This window comes from Biomphalaria glabrata, chromosome 6, assembly GCF_947242115.1.
Source record: "Biomphalaria glabrata chromosome 6, xgBioGlab47.1, whole genome shotgun sequence".
Lineage (NCBI taxonomy): Eukaryota > Metazoa > Mollusca > Gastropoda > Planorbidae > Biomphalaria > Biomphalaria glabrata.
Genome location: NC_074716.1, coordinates 54212290 through 54218168, shown reverse-complemented (window position 1 = coordinate 54218168; position 5879 = coordinate 54212290). Strand labels below are relative to the sequence as shown.

The following is a 5879-nucleotide window of genomic DNA, read 5'->3' as shown; positions in this document are numbered from 1 at the left end:
AATTAATTTCTTCATTTCTTCTGGATAGAGTGCAGAGTTTACTTGTGAGTTTGTTCTCCCACTCTTGAAGAGTGTGTCAGCCTTAGGTAGCCAACACAAACGTACTTAGCCTCTGGACCATGCTTCCCAACATATGTCAAGATCTGTAAGTCTGTTAATAAGAGTAATACTATGTGTACAGAAACAATCAATCTTTTGATCAACACAAACTCGACAGACCCAGATTAGACATATTATTGATCTAAATCAGACAATATAAATAATAATAACAATTGCTAGAGTTCTTAATGTCAAACGTGAAAAAGCTAATGAAAACATTGCTGCTTATGTAATGTGTCTAGAAGAAAGTGGAACTCTTGTTGTCAAGTTCTTGAGTTAGATGTGTTCTGTTGAGCAGTGTTTACAGAAGGCCTGTTAGAGAGAATCAGAATTACAATATACAAAACCAAACAAATATTTTTTTTTCCAATTAATATCGAGAGAAGATTCTCCCGACAGAATAATAATTGTTTTGCCATTTCTTCACTAAACATTGTGTAGGTTGATGCTATGTGTTCAAATTAATCCAAGTAATTTTCAAGAGTTTCCTCTTTGATGCTAAAGTTATGGAATTTGGAGATGTTTGTTGGGTCGATATATTAGGGTTTACTTTGACTGCTTCTACTTTTGCTAATTCTATCCATTCCTCACTTTCTTTTTGTTTGGTTTCTAATTGTTTTTGTTTGAGTTCTAAGTCTTTTAATTCTTTTTGATGAGCTCGTTGAGCTGCTCTTTCATCTCTTTCTCTTATTCCCCTATATCTGTTTCTAGTTTATCCCTCTCTTTCTTTTCAGCTTTTCTAATTCTAATTCAATAAATTGTGAGAAATTAGTGGAGGGATCAACAAAGGCTATGGCACCTTACCCGAAAATAAAGGCAGCTATCCAGAGAGATGAAAGGGGCAGTCCCCCAGAAGGTTGTGCGCAGGGCTAACTACTTTGTCATATAAAAAACAAATACTGTCCTGAAAGCTTCTACTCACAAGAAAACCTGGACAGATCTCAAAGGAAAACAGCCTTGGCCTGGAAAAGACATGATTTTTGTTTTGCAACATGGAACGTGCAAAGCCTTTATAGAGCAGGTGCGCTAGCCCAACTTACTGAAGTGTTAAAGAAATAAAGGATACCTCTTGTAGCCATACAGGAAACCAGGTGGAAAAACATTCTCAGTACTAAGGAGTATACTATATTTTATAGTGGTGGAAGCATTAACTTAGGTACAGGTTTTGCTGTAAAAAGAAAATGGCAGGTAATGTCATTGGACTTAAACCTGTAAGTGATAGACTCTGCTCACTACGTTTGAGAGGAAAATTCTTCAACATATTATTCATCAATGTCCATACCCCTACTGAAGATGCAGATGATAACACAAAAGAAGCCTTCTATGATGGACTGGAAAGAATTTATGATGAAGCACCAAAGCATAACATCAAAATAAATCCTAGGAGATTTTAATGCAAAAATTGGAAAAGAACCAGCATACAGGCCAACAATTGGCAAAGAAAGCTTACATGAATAGTCCAACAATAATGGCATAAGATTAGTGAGACATTAATAGTTATTCCAAGAATAATTTGTACAAAAAAATCTAAATCTATATTACATAGATCTACGATTTAATGTACTAAAAGAGGAGAGAGAGAGAGAGAGAGAGAGAGAGAGAGAGAGAGAGGGCAGTGACCGGGCGCGCTCTGCGCGCGAGCAGGTGAGGTCACGTCAGTACGTCATCATACGTGCGGATAGACAGCTGCCAAATAATTGACCTGAAAAACTAGGGTCCTGCGATGTAAAGTTTTACCGGAATGTCTATCTGCAACACTAAATTTTAACATGAGAGTATTCACAAGGTAACCTGGATCTCACTCGATTTAACACCCAGAATCAAATAGATCATATACTCATAGATAAGAGACATGGATCGGATATGCTAGATCAAAAGTGTGCAAATTACGGCCCACAGGCCACATGAGACCCGCCTAACTGTTTTATGCGACCTGCGCATACCTACAGAAATTAGGTGAGCTCATAGATTATACATATAAAGAATGCAAATATATAAAAAATAACTAATTTTAAATATCTATATAAATTATTGAAATTTCTGATTCTTATCAGTTATGATGAAGAGGTGAAAGAAATAGTCTCTACACATCATTCTAAAAAGCCTAAACTAAACCTAGCGTAAATTCTTATTATTTGCAATATTTTAAAGATCCAGTCAAAGATTGAAACTCAGAGAAGTACTTGAAGATTTGGAAATAAAACATTCCAATGATCGGTACCACAGTAGTGTCCGCTGGCTTAACATGGACAAGATATTGAGTAGAATATTGGATCTCAAGGAAGAAATTGTTACGTTCCTTGAAGGACATTGACTATGACTTTGCTACTAATATTTCTAATGAAGAGTGGAAGACTCAAACTTTTTTTTTCTTCGGAGGTATTGCACATGAAATGTATGTGCATGCTAAATCTTTTCAAACAAAACTTTCCCATTTTTCCAGGCAAGCAAGTGAAAACAGATTTTGACATTTTCCTTTGCTGAAAGGTAAAACTATTTCTAGTAAGACGGTTTAATTATTTGAATTATTTGATTGTGGAATGGGCTGAATACTTTTGAGGGGACAATGGAGAATATGAACTGCCACATTGGAGGACCAGATCCCTTAGTGAACCAACACTCATTGAAACATCAGAAATAATTAGGACCACAAAGAATCACAAAGCACCAGGAGAGGACCAAATTACAGCACAACTAATTAAATATGGAGGAGAACACTTAGATTCCCAAATACACAGACTAATATCAAGAATTTGGGAAGAAGAAGTAATACCAACAGAATGGGAAATAGCTCTTATAATCCCAATACACAAAAAAAGGATCCAAGCTAAAGTGCTGCAATTACAGAGGAATCTCTCTACTAAATGTGACTTCTAAGATCCTGTCTAGGCTTATAACTAAGAGGCTAGGAAAATACTCAGAAGAAATCTTAGGTGACTAGTAATCTGATTTCAGATCAGATAGATCCACAACTGTGGGTCCACAACCAACAGGCACGATATACAGCTAACCTCTACAATACCTTGCTTATGCCGATGACATTGCCTTATTGGGTAAAGAAACGTCTGACATTGCTAGTTTTTTCACACAACTAGAAGAAGCATCTCGACCAGCAGGACTTGAGGTCAATGACAGTAAACTTGAGTAAACCCAAGTACCCAAATATCACGTCATATAATTTAGATTATTTTAGATTAGATCTAGATCTAGTTGCCTTCCAATCTCCCCTTTCACTAGATCTATTCTAACATATATTCAATACTGGATCTACTCATGATCTAGCATCAATTTTTTTATTCATTTTCACTACTAAAAAAAATTGGTCTCAAATTTGTCAAATGTTAATGAGACAAATTCAACAAATTTATACAAATTGCTACCCAATTTGCTACTAGAAACTCTAGACCTAGATTAGTCTAGTTAACTCTAGTTCTAGATTTTTTCTAGATCTAGACTCTACTGTAGTACTGTCTCTACTGTAACTATCTAGATTCTAGTTTGTCTAGATTACTCGTCTCTAGAAACTCTAGAATACTCTAGATCTAGTACTAGTATAGTCTAGTCGTCTAGGTCTAGTCTAGATCTTGAATCTTCATCTAGTCTATCTCTATAGTCTATATATATATAATTTATTTCGTAGAGTTATTTATTATATAGTAATATACTTATTATATAGATCTAGATCTACTCTATAACTCTACTACTAACTAGATTCTCTAGATCTAGTTACTAGTAGTACTACTAGTAACTAGTAGTACTAGATCTAGTAGTAGTACTAGATCTAGTCACTAATGATAGAGTCTAGATCTTGAATCTTCATCTAGTCTATCTCTATAGTCTATAATTTATTTCGTAGAGTTATTTATTATATAGTAATATACTTATTATATAGATCTAGATCTACTCTATAACTCTACTACTAACTAGATCTAACTAGTAGTACTAGATCTAGTAGTAGTACTAGATCTAGATGTAGTCACTAACTAATCAAAATCACTAGTGTCTAGTCACGTCTAGTGACTTAAGTGACTAGTCTACTACTTCACTAGTACTTACTACTAGAATTACTTACCCCAATCATTATTTATATCCATATTCTACAGCTGAAACATTAATATTCCCATTAGAATCTTATTCATAAGCCTAAATATGTTTCATTTTGAAGGCTTTCAAAAAATCCATTCCAACATGCTGAAGAGATGAGATAATCATAAGCCATGATAAGCACCTAAAAATAGCTTCACTATCGCTCTTCTAGGTCAGAGTTAGTAAAGGTATAAATCGTTATTTAAAAACTAGCAGTGCGTGCGTAAACGAAACAACCCAAAATCGGCGACTAATCGGCGCCTTCGACATAGCGGTCACGCTCTAGTTGTCTACCTACAGTGAAGTCCAGAAGGGCGTAGGCGCCATTATCCCATTGGTGGTTAGAAAGGCTTTTATCTAACTACCAGTCCTGGACGTAGGGCTCTTCACCTCTGTCCTGTCTGAGGCAGGGGCGTAGCTAGGAATTTTTCATCGATTGGGGGCCCTGGGGGCTTGGCCTCTTTGGGGGCCCCTGCAGTTGCTTAATATTAAACTTTCAATGTAAAAAACACTCATTAGGGGGCCCCCCTCAAGTGGGGACCCGGGGGGATTTTGAAATGCTCCCCCCTCCTACCCCCACTTTAGCTACGCCACTGGTCTGAGGGCTCCCAACGGTAGACGGCCATATCGATTGACTGGGCCAGACCGGACCTAGACGTGTACACAGCGCACCGTCCCCGTTCCTGGGCCCCACTCGCTACAAGTGGCCGAGAACAGTGCTAACTTGGGGAGCTTGTCTCATATTCCTATACTGTAACCGCCACTGTTCCGTGCAAGGACCGCCACTCCAGCTAACGAGACACTGATGACGGCCCCCTTGTGGAACGGCGTGACGGACTTTTTGGACATTCGCAACTATAAATTTCAATATTGTAAAAGGAAAGTTTCCCTTTCAGACCTTGCGATCTATGGGGCAGATGATGTTAAGGTCATCTGTTTCTATGGCCAACTTTTAACGAGCAGGGTGTCATGTGGCCAGCACAACGACCAACCGCCTTTACTTTCCCAAATTAAGTCAGGTCACCATTAGATTTGGGTGGACCGAAATTCAAAATCCCAGTCTTCACAAAGCCGAGCGCTTAACCAATATGCCACCGCGCCCCCTCCCCAGTACAAATTTGTTAATTTTTTTTGTTATTGATTCATTTATTTTCTTCGCCAAAGAATAATTGTGCTAAAGTTTCAACTTGATCCAAGAATGGGAATGGGAGAAATGACGTGTTCAAACTTTTTACCAGACAGACAAGATTTGGTATACGCTTTGTAAAAAAACAGGTCTATTGTGTAAGTGATGTGGAATTTTTTTAAAAGTTTCGGACACTTCTTTCGAAATGAAGATCATTCATTCCAGGCCAAACCTCATGCGTGACGTCGGGGGATGACGTCATTGACGACGAGCATTGAAGTGCATATCACTCGAACAGGCGGCCACCAGGGGCGTAGCTAGGAATTTTTCATCGTTGGGGGGCCCAGGGCTTGACCTCTTTTGAGGCCTCCGCATTTTGCGTAATATTTTTTTTTATATAAAAAAACACACTAATTTGGTTGCCCTCCAAATTGGGGGGGGGGGGGTCGTGGGAATTTTCAAATACTCCCCCTCCCCATCCCCAATTGTTTTTACAAAGCTTATATCAACTCTGTCTGTCTGGTCAAAAAGTTTGTAGTTTTTTTTTTTTCTAAAAGTATTTTTTTTT

At 37.8% G+C, this 5879-nt stretch overlaps 1 long non-coding RNA gene across 1 annotated transcript; it reads right to left on the bottom strand.

The window, feature by feature from the left end:
• Positions 1-348: 348 nt before the first annotated feature.
• On the bottom strand, positions 349-5278 carry LOC129926773 (uncharacterized). Its single transcript, XR_008778511.1, has 2 exons — positions 4172-5278; positions 349-1061 (listed from the first exon to the last, which is right to left on the bottom strand). It is a non-coding gene; the product is annotated as an uncharacterized LOC129926773 (long non-coding RNA).
• Positions 5279-5879: the final 601 nt, after the last annotated feature.